The sequence below is a fragment of the Pleurodeles waltl genome, chromosome 11 (assembly GCF_031143425.1).
Source record: "Pleurodeles waltl isolate 20211129_DDA chromosome 11, aPleWal1.hap1.20221129, whole genome shotgun sequence".
NCBI lineage: Eukaryota > Metazoa > Chordata > Amphibia > Caudata > Salamandridae > Pleurodeles > Pleurodeles waltl.
Genome location: NC_090450.1, coordinates 627,510,163 through 627,534,571, shown reverse-complemented (window position 1 = coordinate 627,534,571; position 24,409 = coordinate 627,510,163).

Here is a 24,409-nt window from a genome sequence, read left to right as displayed (position 1 = left end):
TAGAGGCCTTCCCTGGCATCAGAGCCCTTGTTACCAGGGGTACCAGTTACAAGGGACTTACCTGAGTGCTAGGGTTGTGCTAATTGTGGAGACAAAGGTACAGTTTAGGGAAAGAACACTGGTGCTGGGGCCTGGTTAGCAGGGTCCCAGCACACTTTCAAATCATAACTTATCATCATCAAAGGCAAACAGTTAGGGGTAACCATATCAGGAGGCATTCCCTTACAACCCTAAACTCCCCTTTTCATAAATAAGTCACCCTTAAGGTAGGCCCTATACAGCCCATAGGACACGTTGACATGTAGGCAAAAGGCAGGACATGTACTTTTAAGGTTTTCATGTCCTAGTAATGACAAACTCCCAAGGTCACTATTGTTTACTGTGAGGCCTGCCTTTCTCATAGGGCAGCATTAGAAATTCCTGAAAATACTTTTAAGCTGTAACTCCTGATTTGAGAGGAGTAGCTGCATCATGTCTAATATTATTGGAACGGTCATGATAAATCATCTTTACTGGTAAAATCTGATTTATCATTACTATTTGAAAATGCCACTTTTAGAAAGTGCTTGCTATGCCACCAGATTCAAGCTAGCCTGGCTGATGAAGGGTGATACCCTGAAACCGGTCCCAGGATGCTTGTTTCTGGTCCAGGTAAGACCTGGCTTGGCAGATCGGGCTGGACTGTTCCCAAAGGTAACAGGGTCAAGACTGATTTGCATATGGCTGGGTCCAAACTGAAATGGCATAGGAAGCAAAAAAACTGATGGATTAAACCCAGATCTGTGACTGGGGGATGAATGTTTGATTTGTTCTGCATTCCGTCCATCATCTGTTGTTTTTGCACTTTTAGCAAGTGGGCATTTCTCTGCTCTCACTGCTCTGCTGGCATTTAGCCTGTCTCCAATACACGTATGCCCTGACCTAGGTGACAGCTATATTGGTGCATTCCCTCCAGGCATTCACAACACAGTATACTCATCTGCACCCTGATGGGTCTTCCTGGGGAGGAGGTTGTAAAGGGCTCACACTTACACTTCAAAGGGCAGAGACCAAAGTCCACATAAAGGGGCTTATTACCCCCCAATGACAGTCTGGAGCCGATGTTTGGACCCCCTATAAATGATTAATCCACTGGGGTCATCAGCAAGACAAATAAAGGTAGACACCTACAAAAGAAAAAGAGAGAAGGGAAAAGAAAAAGAACCAAAGAGGTCAAAATAAACCCACTTTTCTATAATACCAGTCCTTCTAACAATAGCTGTTTGAACTTGGCTCACCAATCCAGACACGATCATGGAGGCAAACTTCCTGGAGATCCTTCCATCAAAAAATATTTTCTTCTTTCTATAGAGAAAACCAAAATAACATGCTTTCTCATAATGGGAACCTACCCAAACCTATAACATCAAAGACGAGAGGGAGAAAAAAGTGTAGTGGAGGTGAAAAAGTGCTCCTACAAATGAAAGCAACCACAGAGTGACCCTAAAAAGTAGTATCACTCAAAACAAGAAAATGTGTCTGTCCAATGCAACCATGCTCATATGAGGTTTGTCTCAGTGATCCTGTCTGGACTGGTGAGCCATGTTCAACCAGATATTGTTAGAAGGACTGGTATTCTTGGAAAGTTGGTTTATTTTGACCTCTTTGGTTCTTTTTTCTTTTCTTTTCCCTTCTCTCTTTTTCTTTTGTAGGTGTCTACCTTTCTTTGTCCTGATGATGACCCTGGTGGATTAATTATTTATAGGGGGTCAAAACGTTGACTTAATCTTCTGCCCTTTCTGGCACTATAATTTTCTGGACTCAGGATTATTTGAACTTTGTTGACTCTAAGTCTTTGATCCTGTGATCGATGGAGGAATGGGCTTATGGTGCATTGTATGATATTGTATATATCGGTGTATTTGGTCACTTTCTCATCACTTTTTCTCACTGCACCATCACATGGAACACCTATTTGTATATCTTTGTAATTGTTTTTATTTTTGAACTATACCAGTTTCTGCAAAAGAGGTTGTTATTTAATGTTTATCCTTAATAAGGTATTTTGCTTTCTATAATTTAGTTATGTTAGATTCATGTCTTGCCTTATATAAGTGATTGTTTTTTTCCGGGTTACTCAGATGGATACATATTGGTCATTGATTTCAACATCAAATCACTGCAAATGACAACATCAAATTAGCAACTTTTCGAGACTTCACAACCAAGGTCCATTGTTTTCTGCATGCCTTCATATCCTTTTGAAACTTTCAATTCCTTCCACGCAATCTACAATAAACTGAACTAATATTTTTCTTCCGTACAAACACTACAATTTCCTACTCCATTCACCAACTTGAAAAAATATTGGTACATCAACTAAATTTGAAACATGCTCTTCTTCTGCAATACAAGAGGACATTCAACCTTACATTTGTTGCCTAGGAAAGAATTCAAGTCAGAGAAACAAAAAAACAAGTAAAACTTTCCTTCACTGTTTGCAAAATGAATCTTAGGTCTAGTCAAGTTAAGAAACCTAAATGCTCTATAATACATTTATTAAATTAATAAAACTATTTTCACACAATAAAATTCAAATCATATATGCAAGGCAATTATTTATTTATTGGAGTATTTTTCATGTTATGACAAAACAATTTTAAACATGTTTTTTTTTCTAAGCACAAAATTCATATTAGGAAATTCATTTATTTTCAGGGAAATGTGTTTAATTCACATTCAGTTATTTTTCATAACACTAATACGTACTACTATTTCTACTTAAAATAATATTTCAAATTAATATTTTATTAAATGTTCACTCATTTATGACTGCATAATGATTTCATGTTAAACTTGATGTCAAGATACTATTAGTCGGCACACATTGTCCACCACAATTTAAACATGTACATTTTCATTTCTACATTACTTTTTCTTTGTAGACTTTTAAATGCACTTTTGTTAATTGCCATATGCTACTTCTATGCCACTAACTAAGAAAACTTGATCTCTCGCTGTGCCAATCTACCAGAGGCTGAGCGCAGGTTAATTTAGGTTGTGTACTTGTCTTTCACTGACTAGGATTGTGGTCCCTACATGGATAGGGTATATACCTCTGGCAACTAGAGACCAAGGGCCAGATGTAGGAAAGGATTTGCAACTCGCAAACGGCAAAAACTGCCGTTTGCGAGTTGCAAATCGCATTTCCCTATGCAGAAATGCATTCTGCGAGTCGGACCGACTCGCAAAATGCATTTCAGAATCGCAAATAGGAAGGGGTGTTCCCTTCCTATTTGCGATTCCTAGTGGTAGGCAATACCAATTTGCGACCGCATATGCGGTCGCAAATGGTGTTGCAGTTACCATCCACTTCAAGTGGATGGTAATCCAATCGCAAATTGGAAGGGGTCCCCATGGGACCCCTTCCAGTTTGTGACTGGACCCAAAAACATTTTTTCAGGGCAGGGAGTGGTCCAAGGGACCACTCCCTGCCCTGAAAAAATACCGAAACTAAAGGTTTCGTTTTTTTTTTTAAGTGCAGCTCGTTTTCCTTTAAGGAAAACGGGCTACACTTAAAAAAAAAAAACTGCTTTATTTAAAGCAGTCACGAACACGGAGGTCTGCTGACTACAGCAGGCCTCCATGTTTGCGAGTGCCCATAGTCGGTATGGGGCCGCAATTTGCGACCCACCTCATGAATATTCATGAGGTGGGTCATTGCGACCCCATACCGACTCGCAGACGGTGTCTGAGACACCGTTCTGCATAACATTTTGCGAGTTGCAAATAGCGAGTCTTTTGCTACATCTGGCCCCAAATTTCTAACAATGCCAAATAGCCTTCAGCAATCTTTAATGCCCTCACCATCATAGGTTCCACATGTCCACTAGGAATGCCACACTGTGATGATTTTCTTCCAGTTCTGACCCACAGAATCGCAATCACTTAAAGAGAAATAAAAGCACACACCACCTCATTAACCAGATCTGAGATTGGGCATGCTCAGAACATGACATTCCATTGCAGACATTTCAATACCAATTCTCGCAACAAACTCAGCACCCATAATTAGTTGGCTGAGTGCATGTCAGTCGCTCTCACCACTGCCAAATTATCAATGAAAAAGATCAGTTTCCTTTTTCTCAGCCTCAGTCCCTCATGATCTTATAGCAGTTTCAACTGAAAGAAATCCAGAAATGCAATGCTATGTTTGTGGCTAATTCAAATCTCTGGCTACTTCTCTACACATTAGTGCCCCCTCCAGTATAGCTAAACCCCCTGCTCATGACACATCAGAAAAAAAGCATCAGTAAAAAATTCTACTGACCAGGTAACCTTGTCCATTCACAGACACATTGTTACTCTGTTGCATTATTCTAGGTGTGTAGTTCATGTCAGCATGCCTTGTTGCACCCCTCCAAAATTCTAATGTTGCTATGTGTCTTGGAAGCCCACTTTGTCAGCACCCCTTTCCTCTGCCTTCTCACCTTCCTTGTTCCACGTGAAATAGTTTTAAAAAGTCAACATATTTGCTGGCCCATATCTTTCCTTAATATTTGTCATCAAGTGAGCCCCCTCACCCGGGCTGTGATGCCCATGTCGGGCAACTTTACAGTCAGTGCTGCATCCTTAACTTTATGCCTTCCTACCTCCCCATTACTTTCTGTTATCTTTCTTCCATCACACACTTGTCTTGCTCATTCTCCAAAGTAACCACAATCACCACTTCAACTCTTATTCCAGCTGTTCCCTTGCTAGTCCCCACTCACTGTGCCTCATGCCACACCAACTCCCCAGGCAATTTTACCATCCTATAATCAGACATTTATTCTGGCACCCCATCTCATTTGGCGCCCCAATCCTGGATGACCCATCTTCTCCAAGAAATTGTCTCATCACTCCCACCATGATTTTTGTGACTTGAAAGAAAGGTCCTGCCCTGTCCTCCTGCTTCAGAGTGCAATTGCCCTTTCTCTTTTGTCACTATCCTCCCCCACACCTCCCACTAGCTCCCATCATGCTCCCACTTTGTTGTCTGCCGCCTGTTTTCTGGGCCTATATCTGTGTCTTTTCCATCACTTATCTCCTCTCTATTGCTCTTACCTGTGACAACTGCCTCTTCACCCTGCCTTATGCTGGTGCCCACAGTTGCCTGCTTGCACTGGCTGCCCTGTCCACTCCTGCCATATTTGGGCAGATTCACTTCTTCTTCCTGGCCTTCCTGGTTCACCCTCCCACTACCACTACTGACGCCAACCTCCCCCCGTTTTCTGCTTCACTGCTCCCATCTTCCAACATCACTACCTCTGTCTTCTATATGCTTACTTTTCCCACTGAAGAACCCTCCAGCTCCATGGAACACTTTGGATGTCACAGGCTTGCCTAAAGTAAAAAAAACCATAGCCAAAAGCCTAGTAACTGTCCAGTGCACTTCAGCCTCCATCAGCTATGTTTCTCTCCCTCCCCTGCCTGTCTTACACCAGCTATGAATTGCCCTAAATCCAACCACCCTACTTCAGCTTTATTCTTCCAGTAGTGTACTTCTTGAGGGACACTGTACCCACTTCGCCACCCCCTATGTAAAAATTGTGATGTTGAAAGAAACTTAATCTAATCATACCTTGAACTACAACACATTCTAAGGTTATGAGGCAAATTAATAACAAAGTCAGCTGCGTCAAAGTAATTACAGACGTTCAAATTCAGCAGAGAAATTCATCAAGCATTATTCACTCTTAGCACAATTTCATAGGTGAGGATCCTTAACTAACATCAGATTATCATCAGCATGTTGGGCTTCAAGCAAAACAATTTAGTAACACAAATTTGGAAAAACATCTAACTATGGCTCTATCAAAACAGTGCAATTGGTACCTAGAAAGGAAAAGCAAATATGCATAATAATCAACAGTCTACTTCATTATACCTATCCTCAATGTGGATCAGCAAGCAGAGTCACTCTTCATCCACAGGACATCAGTCGATTAGCAAGGCATCAGGATTCAGCATCAAAGTTCAGAAAAAGCAAAGTCTTAAGCAGTAAAGTTAAGGACGTCTTTTGTCAAGACACACAAGAAAATAGTGACCTTTTGGCCAGCCAGAAAATGGACAACGAATCTGCTTTTTCTCAGTGCAGTGTTGTTAAATCAAATCTACTAACACTACTTCTCAAATCCCTATTGGTCAGTTAATCGCATGTTCACACTTTGTCCAATAAAACTAAAATCCCAAATCTACTGTATTAATTCTACTTTTACTCCGTTCACATGTCGTTGATTGATTGCCCTGCAATGTCCTCATCATCCGGCTTGTCAGGTAACAATATTGTTGCAGCTTCCACTCCAGTCAATATCTCCATTGTTCTTCTCCTGAGAAAGTCAGTCTCACACGCATTACACACAAAATGTAACATTAATAAGAACAGCATCTTCTAGCAGTCAGTTCTCATGAGAAAGCTTCTGTTATGAGCACATTTAAACAAGGCAAAATGAAATCACAGTTTAAGTCTCTAGGACAGCCATTTATTAAACATTAAGAAATACAGCTTTGACATGAGGCCTGGCAAGTAGGCCAAGACATTTGCTAATTTAAGGCCTACAATTAATAAAGCTCGAGCATAATGCATAACCCTTAATATGACATATTACTATATTAGTCAAACATATATTCAAAATTTTACAAAATTAATTCACTAGTAAGTACACTTTGCGAAGATTGGCGGCCACTCTTCGTAATCACATTTTCAGATGTGTGCATTATTTTTCTACATTATTATATTTTCTACATAATTCACTTATTCAGAATACATGAACATTCATTAATATTTTTTATTAATTCACCTGGGCTAGCAACCTGCATATACAGCAAATCTCTTTTCTAGACACAGAGCTAGAACTTTCATGCTTGCTAGTGTTCCGCACTGGGGACGATTGCCTTTGTTTGTACAACAAATATTGCAATTTACTCTGCTTTATAGAAATTATTAATTGTTAGAAATAATTCAGCCTGTCAGCGGAATTCCACATTACTTTGCTTATAATGTATTTCCATTTTGAGCACAGGAAGGATTAATAGACACTGCCTATTGCCAGATTTACATTTATTTTCGTTAAATGTTAAACCAGTTTTACATTTCATGCACCTTTATGAAATGTGAGTAGTCTCAAGCACAGACATTCAAACTTCATGCACTGTTCCCTAAACATGGAAGTCATTTTTACAATTAATTTATCATATTTGACGTCTGTAGTTATCTGCATGGTGCACACAGATGGATTAGGCTGCATAAACGTTAAATCTCAAAGTGAGAATGCAGAGAATTCAGAGAAACTTTTATCCACTCAAGTATGAGGCAAAGTATGAAATACTGCAAAGCCGTGTAGCAGACCAGGCCATCTCTCTACTTAGAAAAGGAAGTGAAACAGTCCATGTATTTAAAATGACTGATTTATGTATTCATTGTTTGCTATTTATGATTGTTTTGTAAGATGTTGCATTCTAAATGAATTCTTCGGTGGACAGTTACTCAGTAAATTTGCTGTAAAATTATGCTAAAAGGTTGTGTGCAGCTGCTTAATGAGCAAGCGTATGTTTTATTCCTTTGGGAATCTAATCATAGAAAAGCATTCTAAAAGTGACGTGTTGGCTTAGAATCTGTCTTCTCTAACTTCATTTAGGATAAGCATGAAAAAATCATTCTTGTAGCATTTCAGACATAGGGAAACACAGAGACAGTAGTCGCATTGGATTTCCATTATCTGTATTATATAATGAATTTTGAAAAGCTGTCATAAAAAAAGTACTTAGACTGACCTAATGGTTGCATTACTCAACTACATTTAAGCCTCCACTGGCTCAAAAGTAAATCCTATTTAATGCCCCAGAAAAGCCCAGAGGCAAAAAATAAAAAAGGTAATGACTTTAATTCATCAGCATTTTATTTTTCATCAAACTCGCTGTGAGATTAGTGTCAGGACAGGGTGGGACCAGCTGAGTGACAGCAGCAGTGAGGAAGAGTGGCGGGCTGCCTGGGCACTAGTTTAAAAGAGTGCATGTCTCTTTGCCCGGCCGTCTTGCGTCGGCCAGCCAGAAATGCACATTTTAAACATCTCTAACAACTGGGCTAAAGAAAACACAGGCCTCCAGTGCTCTTGAGAGTGCTAAGAGAGGCCACTCCTTCGAATCCTGGAGCTGTTCTCCTGCTGGTTACCAGCATGATAGCAGTGTCAGGATTGGTTAGATGAATTTGCTGGAGCCTGGAGGAGACAGAGCAGATCACGGGCCAGAGTGAGTACATGTTGCAGCAAGCAAGGTAAGTGGCTATTTCTTTTTATTTACAGTCGCCACTCACCTTGCATGCATTCACCCACCCACCATCCATTTGCCTGTGTTAGCGCGTCAAACCTTAATAAGTAAACTTACAAGGGGACGCGAACAGATCGATGAACCTTTTGACGCGTTTAAGATGTTCTCACCATAGATCCGGTACATGAACAAATAATCAATTCACAATAATCAACAATCATTAGTAATCAATTAAAATCAATGATCAATGGAGTCAGTAAATATCACTCTCCATGGCCTTTCAGCCATGAATAACTACACCTTTAGTATAAGTTTAGTACTTTTATTTTCCTTATATAAACAATGCTAAAGTCATGTAGATTAATCTCAAAATCAAATGGAACACATATAAGAATAATACTGGTTGACCAAAACGATGGAAGAAAAGCAATCTAATCAAAGCTTGAATCACAACACATTCTAAAGCGACTGTGCAAATCAAAAGCAGAGTCAGCTGCAATAAAGATGTGTGATACATAGAATTCAGAAAGATAACTCGTCAAACATTAGTCTCTGTAATTCGTCGATCATTATATGAATAACCTCATCTAACCTCAGATTAGCATCAGAATGTTGGGCTTCATGTGAAACAATTTAGAACACAAATTTAGAAAAACATCCAGCTATGGATCTATCAAACAGTGCAGTTGGTACCCAGAAAGAAAAAGCATAAAAATGCAATTCAGTCACATTGTCATATCTACCTACCCACGGTATGGGTCAGCAAGCAGAATCAGTCTTCGTCCTCAGGTCATCAATCGATCAGCAAAGCATCAGTCTCTCAGTCAGAGAGTATGAGCCCAGTGACAAAATCTCAAGTCTCTTCTTCTCTCAAATCGCATCTCAAAACAGAATAAGATCAGCTCTCATCGTCTATCATCTGATGAATTCTCCTCTGTCGCGTTGTGATATCAAAGTTACCTATATTATCCCTGTAAGGAAATGGCTCCCTGTTGCAGTTACCCCCCACTTTTTGCCTGATACTGATGCTGACTTGACTGAGAAGTGTGCTGGGACCCTGCTAACCAGGCCCCAGCACCAGTGTTCTTTCACCTAAAATGTACCATTGATTCCACAATTGGCACACCCTGGCCTCCAGATAAGTCCCTTGTAACTGGTACCTCTGGTACCAAGGGCCCTGATGCCAGGGAAGGTCTATAAGGGCTGCAGCATGTATTATGCCACCCTAGAGACCCCTCACTCAGCACAGACACACTGCTTACCAGCTTGTGTGTGCTAGTGAGAACAAACTGAGTAAGTCGACATGGCACTCCCCTCAGGGTGCCATGCCAGCCTCTCACTGCCTATGCAGTATAGGTAAGACACCCCTCTAGCAGGCCTTACAGCCCTAAGGCAGGGTGCACTATACCATAGGTGAGGGCACCAGTGCATGAGCACTGTGCCCCTACAGTGTCTAAGCCAAACCTTAGACATTGTAAGTGCAGGGTAGCCATAAGAGTATATGGTCTGGGAGTCTGTCAAACACGAACTCCACAGCACCATAATGGCTACACTGAAAACCGGAAGTTTGGTATCAAACTTCTCAGCACAATAAATGCACACTGATGCCAGTGTACATTTTATTGTAAAATACACCACAGAGGGCACCTTAGAGGTGCCCCCTGAAACTTAACCGACTATCTGTGTAGGCTGACTGGTTCCAGCAGCCTGCCACACTAGAGACATGTTGCTGGCCCCATGGGGAGAGTGCCTTTGTCACTCTGAGGCCAGTAACAAAGCCTGCACTGGGTGGAGATGCTAACACCTCCCCCAGGCAGGAGCTGTAACACCTGGCGGTGAGCCTCAAAGGCTCACCCCTTTGTCACAGCACCGCAGGACACTCCAGCTAGTGGAGTTGCCCGCCCCCTCCGGCCCCGGCCCCCACTTTTGGTGGCAAGGCCGGAGAAAATAATGAGAATAACAAGGAGGAGTCACTGGCCAGTCAGGACAGCCCCTAAGGTGTCCTGAGCTGAGGTGACTCTAACTTTTAGAAATCCTCCATCTTGCAGATGGAGGATTCCCCCAATAGGATTAGGGATGTGACCCCCTCCCCTTGGGAGGAGGCACAAAGAGGGTGTACCCACCCTCAGGGCTAGTAGCCATTGGCTACTAACCCCCCAGACCTAAACACGCCCTTAAATTTAGTATTTAAGGGCTTCCCTGAACCTAAAGATTTAGATTCCTGCAACAACAAGAAGAAGGACTGCCTAGCTGAAAACCCCTGCAGAGGAAGACCAGAAGACAACAACTGCCTTGGCTCCAGAAACTCACCGGCCTGTCTCCTGCCTTCCAAAGAACTCTGCTCCAGCGACGCCTTCCAAAGGGACCAGCGACCTCTGAATCCTCTGAGGACTGCCCTGCTTCGACGTCGACAAGAAACTCCAGAGGACAGCGGACCTGCTCCACAAAGACTGCAACTTTATCCAAAGGAGCCGCTTTAAAGAACCCTGCAATCTCCCCGCAAGAAGCGTGAGACTTGCAACACTGCACCCGGCGACCCCGACTCGGCTGGTGGAGAACCAACACCTCAGGGAGGACCCCCGGACTACTCTACGACTGTGAGTACCAAAACCTGTCCCCCCTGAGCTCCCACAGCGCCGCCTGCAGAGGGAATCCCGAGGCTTCCCCTGACCGCGACTCTCTGAAACCTAAGTCCCGACGCCTGGAAAAGACCCTGCACCCGCAGCCCCCAGGACCTGAAGGACCGGACTTTCACTGCAGAAGTGACCCCCAGGAGTCCCTCTCCCTTGCCCAAGTGGAGGTTTCCCCGAGGAAGCCCCCCCTTGCCTGCCTGCAGCGCTGAAGAGATCCCTTGATCTCTCATTGACTTCCATTGCGAACCCGACGCTTGTTCTAACACTGCACCCGGCCGCCCCCGCGCCGCTGAGGGTGAAATTTCTGTGTGGGCTTGTGTCCCCCCCGGTGCCCTACAAAACCCCCCTGGTCTGCCCTCCGAAGACGCGGGTACTTACCTGCTGGCAGACTGGAACCGGGGCACCCCCTTCTCTCCATTGAAGCCTATGCGTTTTGGGCACCACTTTGAACTCTGCACCTGACCGGCCCTGAGCTGCTGGTGTGGTAACTTTGGGGTTGCTCTGAACCCCCAACGGTGGGCTACCTTGGACCAAGAACTGAACCCTGTAAGTGTCGTACTTACCTGGTAAAACTAACAAAAACTTACCTCCTCCAGGAACGGTGAAAATTGCACTGTGTCCACTTTTAAAATAGCTATTTGTGAATAACTTGAAAAGTATACATGCAATTGAAATGATTTAAAGTTCCTAACGTACTTACCTGCAATACCTTTCAAACAAGATATTACATGTTAAATTTGAACCTGTGGTTCTTAAAATAAACTAAGAAAATATATTTTTCTATACAAAACCTATTGGCTGGATTTGTCTCTGAGTGTGTGTACCTCATTTATTGTCTATGTGTATGTTCAACAAATGCTTAACACTACTCCTTGGATAAGCCTACTGCTCGACCACACTACCACAAAATAGAGCATTAGTATTATCTCTTTTTACCACTATTTTACCTCTAAGGGGAACCCTTGGACTCTGTGCATGCTATTCCTTACTTTGAAATAGCACATACAGAGCCAACTTCCTACAATCCCCTAATTCCTTATTGGACAATTAATCGTACGTTTGTATACTACCCAATAATATTTCTACATAAAATCTATGAATTCTAGTAGTTTGTTGTTCACAAGAAGTTGATTGGTCTACTTTATGATGTCCTCATTATCCGGTTCGTCAGGTAACAAATTTGTTGCAATTTCATCTCCAGTCAGTGTCTTCATTGTTGGCGTCCTGGGAAAGTACATCTCGCACACATTACACACATTTTGTTACATTACTAGGAACATCGTCTCCTGTCAGTTGGTTCTCACAGAAAGCTTCAGTTAAGCACTTTTAACTAGACAATGGACATTTCACAGTTTAGTTCACTCTGTCAGCATTTTATTAGCCGCTAAGAAATACAGCTTCTGCATGAGGCCAGGCAAAACTAGGCCACGACACTCGCTAAGTTAAGGCCTATAATTAATAGGCTAGAGCATACTTCATAATCCTAAATATGACATATTACTACGTTATCCTATTAAATTTTCAATATTTCATAAGTATTAGTCATCAATTAGTACATTTCGTGAACACTGGTGGTCATTCTTCGAAGTCACATTTTCAAATGTGTGCATTATTTTTCTCTACGTTATTCATTTTTCACAAAATTAATTATTCAAAACACATAAACACTCATTATTTCTAGTTAAGGCTCCTGCTTCAGCACCTGTCCTCCCACTCTGACTACTTGCCAGCTGCCACTGGGTGGACCTCTGATCAACTTTTTGACCTGTGCAAAAATGTTCCTATCACTGCTGCAGCCTTTCATCTTAGAGCGCCTTGTCAATACATTTGATGATACATCTTTCTTTTCAGAACGCAGGCCATGTTAGAATGAGCAGAGGATCAGAGTCCAGATCACCAGAAAGGGGGTGAGAATAAATTTCCGTTTGAAGGAGATGCTCGAAATAAATGGAGAATTCTAAGCAAAGTCTAGAGCTAACATTTTAGAAATCTGTCACTAAAGGCGCTGTTGTGATTGTTTTGGTGGTAAGGCACATGCGTGAGACAGAAACTGTAATATGTTTTAAAATTAGGCTGGGAATGCACAGAAATTTAGTTGTATTCAGTTAGGGTTTATTGCTGATCCAAGTTGAGCTCAAGCTTTAAATACTGCTCCAACTTTATTTGTAGGAGACTGCTGTACATGGCAAAAGACAACAAATATGGCATACTGTGTGCTGCAACAACTCCCATTTGGCTGGTGACAAATTTTGGAGAGTAGGCTCTGTCTTCACTTAAGTCTCTGGAGCTGAAGACAGCTGAAAGAGCTTGGGGAACTCGCCACCAAGATAAAAGGGGTCAAGGACAGGTCTGCACCTGCTATGAAACGTCTGTCCTGAGCTATGGAATGCGCAGAAGATCTAGAAGACAGACTGAGCTATGTACACATGGAAGAAAACTATTAAACCAGTGCTAAATTTACTATAAAACACTAGAGATATATTCTGGAGCAGAACTTCAGGCCACACAAAGCTATATTACGTATAGTGGAAGTCTGGCCCGTGATATCTTCCACAGAGTTACAGGTAAGGGGAATGGGAATGGTTAGAGAAAGCCACTGTGATGAGAGGATGTTGGGGTCATATAATAGAAGGGAAGAGAGTCATCAGGAAGCATAACATGAACTGCATTTGAAAGCAAATTATTTCAGGACAGGAAAACTACCAGCAGCAGACAAATTATTATCTGTGAGCATTGTATCTCGAGGTTAGGTCAACTTCATTGAGTGTACTTCTATAAATGTTGGATTTCTTGAAAGAATCATTAGATATTTCTCCCTCAGGAAACACATTCTCTCTTTTCAGGAGTGGATATGTAGGAAAGGCCCAACTGAGAATCAAAAACAGTCATCCATGAAATTCTCAAACTAGCCCTGTTCCTTTCTGCTCTCTTATTTCCCATTACATATCTCTTTCGCTCTGTCTCGCTCTCTCTCACTACTTCCCTCTAGCTCTCTTTCTCATTCTCTGTCTTGCTCTTTCTCTCCATTACCCCAACTGTGCTTGCTGCCATAAACCTCAGGGACATGGAGTCAGAAATGGTGCCTCCAATGTTCAAAAACGGGTCTCAAGTGGCTTCAGTCCCTGGTTAAAGCTCCATAGTGTAAATTGGAGTTAGACCATGGCAAAATAGCTAAGAGGGGCAAAAGGGCATCTTCTATTTCAGGAACTAATGGTGAAAGGTCAAGAAACTACAGCCAAATATGTTAGTATTATATACTTGGAGGAACCTCTAAGGAGTGTTGGGCAGTTTGGATGAACTGGATGATGGGGAAGGGTGATAACAAAAACCTTGACATCGTGCAATATTTTCCTGAATAAATGTGTAATATTTCCTTGTGAAATTTAAAAGAATCCACACAAAAATGTAGAACTTGTGCTTTTAAAGTGAAATATGTTTTTCCACTATCCCACTTAACTTTTTTCCAATCAAGCGTGTCCTTTGGGTAAATTAAAAAGAAGTCCTGTGACATACTGGCAGTAGACTGGTTCGAGAAAAACATATCTTGGCAAAGTATTTTCTAGCAAACAAGTCTTTCACTTGCAAATATGTAAACTAAATAGAATAAAGGAAATTCCAAATCATTTGTTAAATTTGCAACTGATTAATTCTGGAATTACACTTATCACAGCGTAATTACAATTTCTAGCACTCCTAGTTTTGAACTGGACTGTCAAGGCAGAACTTATAAATGGCACAAAAGGAGATGGGCACTGTTTGGATATGACACTGTTATTCAGGGTTCCACTGGATTTCCCAATACTCTCTTAGAGCAAGTGGGTGCCACTGCGGCCGACCAACACTTATTTGTTGGAACTGGCACTTATTTTTCCTCATCACATTCACCGAGAGCAAAAGAAGGTAAAACACACAAAGTGGAATGCTGAAATAAGAGAAGGCCAGAAAAAACGTCACTAAGGGAGAAAGCAGGGACCTGCAAGAGTGAGATAAAGGGGTAGCAAGTGTCTGATAGTGGATTAAAGAGGCATAAAATGGATTGAAGACTCCAAAACCTAAGCCTTGCCTGAACAGAACTTCCTCTAATGGGGCACAAACTCCTTGGATGGGTCTGCCAAATTCAAAGGTTCACAAAAGTCAAATGCAGGTCCATGGCTTCTGCTCCCCAGACCCATTCACCAGGTATGAAAACTAAGGAACTCATGGACACATGTTGGGTCTCTATCCATAGTCTGCGGAATCAATGAGGATTCTGTAAAGCTAAACATATCCATCATGGGTTCACAGGTTTTCTAGTTTGCAGACTCTTTGCTCACTCCATGGTCTGTGAGACACAAACGCACGGGACCATGCCTGTCAGGGTTCACAAAACTCTACAGGATTTTACAGACCAGGAATAAAGCAAATGAGCAATATCAACACCTTGGTTATAGTTAAGTCTGAGTTTTCATTGAAAGGTTTCACCATTTGTGATGGAAGACCAGATACATCTTCAAATAAATGTACAGGGAAAGCATTTTTCACTGTAGATAGATTTTTCATATTCTGAAGTGGTTGAGAATCATCATTAATTATAATTAAATGATATTGTCATTAAACATATTCGATGAACAAGTGATTCTGTTTATGCAGATTACCAATGTTTATGTGCACAAACCTTTGTTCTTAATAAATTCAAAAGAAGATGGTGAATACAATCTAGACAGTCATTTGTGTATTATCCATTGAAATTGTATTAAATGCTGCCATTGCAATTGGCAAAACTGATTAATTGAATAATTATAGCTGGTGTGGGGGACAAAACATATTTACAATTAAGTCGGAATATGCTAACATTAGGCCAAATGCAAAAGAAAATACTTTCAATTCTATAGGACAATACATTTGCAAATATTTTGATTCGTTCATTAGTCTGCTCTTTCGGCCCATCACTTTGAGGGTGTTGATAAGTCAAAAACTGAAAGCCTCCATGATCGTAGAAGGCTTTCCAACAACTAGACTGGAGCTGAAATCCACACTCTTATCAAATGACAGGAAGTAATTTATTTAACCAAAATGTACTATTCACAAATGACGTGGATAAATACGTTCCTGCAGATAAATGCTGAATTGGGACTAAATAATCCATCTCGTTTATCAGTGCTGCCATAACCCACGTGAGTGTGATTGCCTCAGAGGGAGGTAGCTCAGTTACAAAATCCATACAAATACCATTCAATTGGCCCAAACTTAAAGTGCAAGAAGTATTTCTGATTGTGTGTATCACTTACATGATCCATGGATTTCAGAGAGCTTTACATAAGTTATAGATTCACAAAATGTGCATGTATGAGTAAATAATTGTATGACAATCATATGTCAATGTGTAGCACAATATGATGTGGAAATCTGCTTAGAAGAGTGTCTTGCTAATCTCATCTGAAGACAGTTCGATGAGTTAGAGAAGCATTGCTCAAATAGTAGTTTTTTAAACTGTATTCTTGAAATAAGAATAATCTTTGACCACTTGTTTAAAATATTTATTGTGTAGGAAAGACTTCATAGCACATAGCAGTTTGCAATAGAACTAATTTAATCAGGGAATTTCTGTGGAAATGGAGGTTGAGGGTGCTGTTAAGGGTGAAGACCTAGGAATTGGCAGGTGCTCTTGATAATAGGCAACAGTTCAAGATGCTGAGAGCTTTCAACCATGTTTGGACTGGGTTTAAGCAATTCATGGAGATGTTCAGTAGGAACTACTGGGACTAAGTTTATGTTGGCATTTTCTCTAGGCTTTGTTGTTGATGGGGAACACCCTCAGAGGAGGCTACCTTTTAGTATAATGTTGAGTAATCAGCTTAGAGGTGATATGAAATGTTGGAGAGTTTTTGGTGAGCTAAGAGATCGATGTATACTCTGAAGAAGGTTGGAATAGAATAGAGCACTATGGTACACTGGGATGAAGAGGTCATGAGCTGAAATGAGAATTCAGGATCTTTATAGATTGGAAGAGATTATCAAGATACAAGGCAGACCTCTGGTTGAGAGATGTTTTGGCTTCTGCTTGTTATGAAGGGTTTCAGGGACAGAGATATTTTATCAGGAAGATAGTCAAGATCTATATCTTTAAATTATGTTACTCTCTAGCTAGGCTTCTTCTATTGGCCTTTGAGGATTATTATGAAGGAGGGGAGACTAGACCAAGGAGGTGATCAGGTCAGTCGATTGGGATGGAGTGGTGAGCCTTAACTGAGTTTTTAACTGGCAATTATGTGGTCAATGATCATACCCTTTCATGGGTAGATAAGGCTGTGTTGTCTAAGGTCATTGTTGAACAGGAAGTCAGAGTATAAGGCGTGAGGGTTATTATGGTTCCTCCAGTATGACTCAAGTCATCAAAAAATGTGAATGGATGAAGACAATTTTTTTTTTTAAGCCTCTGAGAAATGTTAATTACGCCGGAGTAATTTCAGTAACTACACATTATTAGGATGCAAAATTAACAAAATTATATGATGATGTCAGCTTTCGTAATTAAGAGTAATTTGGTGAAAATTTCTACCAACAGAGCACAACAACAACTAACTAAGAGAGACCGAGAGGCTGCTGGTTACTGTTGTTCATGTCTTTCGCATTCAAGGCTATTTTCTTAAAACTGCATTCTCAAGCCTATTTTGGATACGAGGGTGCTTTTTGCACAAAGAAAATAGAGCTAATTGCTGAATTACACTTCTCACATAATTCCACATAATTATGAGCAATTTTGCAGTAATTACACTACAGAGAATTACGCACTGTACTCCTACCCCTAGTTTTTTGGCAATAACATTGATCTTCTGCTCTCCAAAGATTAAGGTGCCTCTAGGCAGTTATCTATTTAGTGGAATTTGGTTGAGTCTGAGTCCATTGTTTTCGATTCAGCTGAGAGACATTGGAAATACTAGACAGTCCTGTTTTCAGCCCTATTCACTGAATGGAGTCCGCATGAATAAGAGCCAACCTGCGACCTGTTTCACAACCCGATCAAAATGGATAATTTAGTCATTAGGAGGGAGGAGAAAGTCCAACACTTGTAGCAATGTATCATTAATCAAGCAGGCGCTTGGTGCCTTTACTCTTGTTATTACTTTCAAAGTAACCTTCCATATCTAGTTTCATTAATTTCCCTATTGCTTAACTTTGAACCAATAATAGCGTTTTAACCACATCTGAGCACATTGTTACTTTCTGCTCATAATACTAGTGAAAAGTAGTTGCTGCGGAGGCACAACAGGAATGCAAATTATGTTTTCATTAAGTGCAAAGAATGATCGCTCAAAAACTGTTTTGTATGATCTATAAATCTGATTTAACAGTCCTCAAGCTGCGTACTACTAGTGTCAACAATGTTTTTTATAGCTATGTTTCGAACATTGTAATTCTCATCATCATTGGAAATATGATACATTTGTGACAACACATCTACTCTGGTATTCTAATAGGGAGGATTTAAGTGAAATGTAATATTTCATCTTGCAAACTATAGCTCTACGTAAGGTCTTTAATACATCTGGCTCTATTGAAAAGTGCTTTAATGATCGGATATTACGATATTCCAAATTCCAAGATGCTTAGACATATTGCTGCCAGATTATAAAAGCTTCACTGATAGCTTGGAGTACTTTTCCTTAATCATATAGTTAAATTCAAAGCGTACCAGTTCTCAAGAATGGTAGGCAGCAGAATGAAACATGCATATGCTGAAGCAGGTGTCATAACTAGAAATAATTAATGAGTGTGTATGTGTTTTGAATAATTAATTTTGTAGAAAATGAATAAGGTGGGAAAAATAATGCACACGGTTGAAAATGTGACCTCGGAGAATGGCCATCAATGTTCCCGAAATGTACTAATTAATGTTTAATACTTATGAAATATTGAAAATGTAGTTGATTAATGTAGTAATATGTCATATTAAGGGTTATGAAGTATGCTATAGCTTTATTTAATTGTAGGCCTTAACTTAGCGAGTGTCTTGGCCTAGTTTTGTCAGGCCTCATGCAGAAGCTGTATTTCTTAGCGTTTAATAAAATGCTGACAGAGTGAACTAAACTGTAAAATGTCCATTGTCTTGTTAAAAGTGCCTAACCAAAGATTTCTGTGAGAACCAACGGACTGAAGACAATGTTCCTAGTAATGTAACAAAATGTGTGTAATGTGTGTGAGATGTACTTTCCCAGAACGAGAACAATGAAGACAATGACTGGAGAGGAAGACGCAACAAATTTGTTACCTGACAAGCCGAATGATGAGGACATCGTAAAGTGGACCAATCAACTTTGTGTGAAGAGCTAAATGTTTTAATTCATATATTTGGTATAGAAATATTATTTGGTAGTGTATGACGCATGATTAATTGACCAATAGGGAATTAGGGGATAGTTTAGGTGACTTTGATATAACAACGTGACATATGAGAATTATTCAGATTTTAGGGAATTACTGCAATATTGAGAGAAGAAGAGACTTTAGAAGAGATTAGAGATTCTGTCATTGCGCTCATACTATCTGACTGAGAGCCAGATGCTTTACTGATCGATTGATGACTGGAGGACGAAGACTGATTCTGCTTGCTGACTTATACCGTGGATAGGTAGATATGGCAGTGTAACTGAATTGCATTTATACGCCTTCTCTTTATAGGTACCAACTGCGCTGTCTTGATAGTTTCCCTGGCTAGATGTTTTTCTAAATTTGTGTTCTAAATTGTGTTGCATGACGCCCAATATGCTGATGCTAATCTGGGTTAGATGAGGATATTCACATGACAAGTGACGAATTACAAGGACAAATGTTTGACAAGTTATCTTGCTGAATTCTGTGCATCACATATCTTTATTGCACCTGACTCTGATTTTGATTTGCACCGTTGCCTTAGAATGTGCTGTGATTCAAGCTTTGATTAGATTGCGTTTCTTCCGTCATTTTGGTCAACCAGTATTGTTCTTATACGTGTTTCATTTGATTTTGAGATTAATCTACACAACTTTAGCATTGTTAATATAAAGGAAATAAAAGCACTAAACTTTTACTAAAGGTGTGGTTATTCATGGCTGAAAGGTCATGGTGCATGATATTTACTGACTCCATTGATTATTGATTTTGACTACTGATTATTGATTATTTTGTATTGATTATTGTTCATGTATTGGGGCTATGGCGAGAACATCTTAAACGAGTCAAAAGGTTTATTAACCTATTTCCATCCCCTTGTAAGTTTACTTATTAAGGTCAGACGCGCTACCAGATGTGGTAGCAGACTGATGGTTAGTCTCTTTAGGAGCTAGCTATAGGTATCCTGAGCAGAGTGATAGGTGATTACGGTTATGGTAGTAGTTTGAAGTTGGTTCTTTCGAGAATTTAGTATTATTGAGATTTGGATTTTTTATTTTCAATGATGACATTTGTAGAGAAAATTATGTTCCCTTAGGACCAGAAATGACTTTCCCAGATTCTGGATCCTCCTAGTGTGTTGGGTATGTTCCTGGTGTTCTAGTGATAGAGTGAAAGAGATAGGTTGCGCTCTTGCACAGTTTATGCAAATCGCAGGTGAATTGTGACGTATGTGAGAATTTAGGGAGTTTGCGTACTCCAAATGAAGTTTAGTAGAAGTGTGCGTACTCCGCAGTGTGAGAGTAGGGAAGTCATTGAACTTCACATGTATGTGGCGCTTTGTGCTAAAAAATTGTCCACATGGTTGTTTATGTACCGACCCTGCGTGGTCTAAGACTCCGGAGTATATAGAAAAGTGTATGAGACACTTGGTTATATGTTGTAATTTGTCTAGTTTAGTAGGTTGATCAGGCATGATCAACAAGTCAGTGTGTGAGTTTAAGTGGGCAAGAAGAAATTGCCACTGAGATTTGGCGAGTCCTATGTGAACCAGGACAGACCCATTGATCAGTTGAGAGTAAAATTTGAGGGTCGAATTTTGCTTGCGAATATGGGAGACCGAGAAAGAGGAATAGCTGCATGCGCAAAAGGGCCATCAGTCAAAATCCGTAAGGTTTCTGAAACGATTGTGTTACCTTTCCTGTAGTAAACCAGCAGATTTCTTTTTGTTTTTTGTTTTTTGATTAGTGCTCGCAATATTTTGCATTACTTTTGAGTGGATTGGAGTTTAGAAGGAAGACACGAAAGACTTTGTCAGCCGCAGTACGCGTGAGTGTGACGTCATTGGAGCCGTGCTGGGATAGGTTGGTTAATAAGAAAGGTCGCACAAGGATTGGCAGGACTCAGTGAGAAATGATTGGTTGAGAACGTGGGTGAAAGTAATCTTGGGAGTAAAAGTAATTTCCTGATTCAAATAAACAAAAGTAGAAAAGATGGGTTTTTTCAAGGCGTTGAAAAGTGCCCTAAGGGGAGATACGTATATTGGAGCAAGTGTAGGAGAGCCTATCCCACCAGAGAATACACCAGCTTGCATTGTAATGGAAGAGAGAGGTGTCGCGCCATTTCTTTGCCTAAAGCAGTGGTGCAAGTTGACAGGGAAAAATGGGAGCTTAGCGTTCCCTGAATATGGGACGTTTGATTTGAGGATTTTGGAGCAATTGTGGATGGCCCTATATGAATCAAAGGCCCTTCCGAGACCAGCACTGTTTGAGGCATTAGCAGTTTAAGAGCTGGTAACTAGACAGCAACAGCAAATGAAATTTGAGAGAAGAATAAGAAGGGTAGAAAAGACATTAGCGGAGGCTAAATGGGATTGGGAGCAGAAAAGGTCGAGATCAGAGACTTTGTAGGGAGTTAAGATGTTTCCAGCTATTATGCAGTAGGATAAGACGGAAGGAAAGAAAGCGACTAGAAAAATTAATAGAAGTCCATCTGAGAGTAAGGAAGCAAGAAAGTCTTCCATAGTAGAGCAGGAATCAGATGCTGAAGATCTTGTTACACAGATATTGAGAGATCAACCACCACTATACACAGTACATGAGAGGGGTCCAAGTACTAGTGTTGATCCAAAAGCCCCGGCGCAGGCAGCGGGGACAGGGAGTCTGGTACAGGTTAATGCCAACCTGACACAGAGTGCGGTGCAAAGTGGTCCTAATGTGTTGACTACTCCTGTAGTTCAGACACAGATGCAGCCACCACAGATACAGAGAATTTATCTTGATGTGCCTATTCTAGAGACAACTTTGAACTTAGTGGTGCCAACGTAGCAAGTGGTTCCAAGACCAATGCTGGTCCAGACTGAGCCAACTCCGATTTTGTTGCCCCAAGTGCAGCCGCAGGTAATGTCGAGATTTACGCCATTGACAGGGACACAGTCAGACTTGACTCCGGCAATGAGCAAAGTATGGGAATTACTCTCCCAGAGAGTACAGGTGCCAGAGCAGCCTCGCATGCAATATCGCTGCCAATTACTGTTGGTCCACCGGTACCATTATTTTTGCAAAAGAAACAAATTATGAGTGAACAGGGAGCAATGACTCAGAGTCTAATGAGAAGGGGGCCAAGTGAACAAGTTGAGGTAGTCTCTTCCATGGGTCAGACTTTTGAAGTATCAAGATCATTGTTAGATGTCAGTCTACTTGTTGCACTATCAGATTCTTTGACTGGAATAAATCCAGGTCAGAGCTTGAAATTATTGACCCTGCAGACTCTGAATGCAGGGGTATAGCAGGTGTGACCGGTCCAAGTGAGTAACATTTTGTTACAGGGACTGACAGCTCAGCAGTTAACTGAATGGTTAGACAAGCTAAATACCCCACAGAATGCTTCTAAGGGTGAGGATCAATTGAATTGTGTCAGACTAAGCAGGAACATCAGGTGAACTGGTTGAGGGAACAATGGGGGTGAATAGATTAGAATCTTACACAGAAGCAGAGTCGAGATACGTATGCCCAAGGATTACAAGAGAGGTGGGCAAGGTACATCAGAGATTAGCAGATTTGGCAGGAAAACATGGCACAGAAATTGAGGAAACAAAATATTTGAAGAGGAGTTACAGATTAGATTTTGAGGCAAAGGATTTTGAACACATGAGGTCTGCCGGAATGAAGGCACATCTTAAAGAATTATTGCAGAGTGCTCAGGTTTGGGGAGCTTTAGAGAAGTGGTAAGGCAGGTGGGTAAAGAAAAGAGACAAGAGGAAAAGAGATTCTCTAGAAGTGACTGAGAATGTACAACAGGACAAAGATCCGGTGAAGATTTTACCAATGAGGGAAATCCCAGGGGGAAATTTTGTTCATATTCCTTGTAGTGGGAGTGACATTTTATCATTTTTTAATGATTATCCAAAATTGAGGGAAAAGCCAGTAGAGTGGTATCTGCAGACAGACAGATTTGTGAAACTTGTGAAGTGTTTGTGGGAGGACTTGAACACATTACTAGAAATAGTGGTTCCAGCTGACTTATGGGTCGAATGTAAGAGGACTGTAGACTGGCCAACAAGTGAACTCGAGAGAGATAAGAATACAGGTGCACCGTCTCCTGAGGTAATGGAATATTACTACAAGGTGATTGAGCTTCTGAAAACAAGGATTTCACCCAAGAATATTGATTGGCAGAGAATTGACAGGACAGTGCAGGAAGCAAAGGAGTAGGTACACGCATACTATGAGAGATTGTTGAAGACGTTCAAGGAGTATAGTGGCAAAGAAGCAATTGAGCCAAAAGACATGCTGCATTTTGTGTTCAGATTTGTAGAAGTACTGAGACCTGAAATAGGTCAGATGATTAAGAGTCATTTGATTTGCTGGCAAGCTAAGCCGATTGATGAGGTGTTGCAGTATTCAAAATATTGTAGTGATGAGACTGAGTTGATGCAGAAGAAGTTGAAAGGGAAGGCAATGGTGATGCAGATTACGGCAGCTCAAACAGGAGTGTACGGAAATTTTGTGCAGCAGATGCCACAGCCGCAGAGAATGTCATCTTTCAGCCTCAGATGAGAGGTAGGGGTCGTGGAGGCATGGAGGCAATATGAATTGTGGTCCAGATTTAAATACTGTAGTGGTTCAGAATGATGTGCAGGGGATGAAGAAGCTATTGTCGTGTCACAGCCGTGGGACATTGGAAGCAGTAGTGTCCGGTGATGGTGCAGGAAGGTGTTGTTCAGCAAGGTAATGACATCAATACATTACAAAATTTGAGAGGACCGAGAGCAAGGGGTCCTAATCCAAACTGTCAGAATAATGTGAATCAAGTGCAGAATTTTCAGCCCATGCAACAGGTGTGAATGCCCCATGCAAAAGTGTCATAGTTGCAGCCAATGCAGCAGCATGTTTCCATGGTACCTAGACAGCAAATACAGATACCTCAAGCCCCGATGGAGCAGCAACAGATGATGCTTTCTAAACAGGTCACGGGTCAGAGGCAAGACAGAAGTAGTAGCACAGTGCACCAATCCGCAAGACACAGAGAGAATGAAATAAATGGTGAATGGATGAGTGACAGTTCAGATGAGGAGCCAAGTGTGCTTGCGACTTCTTTAGAAGTAGATTAGAGAGGGGGCCCTATGTGAGGGGAAAGGTTAT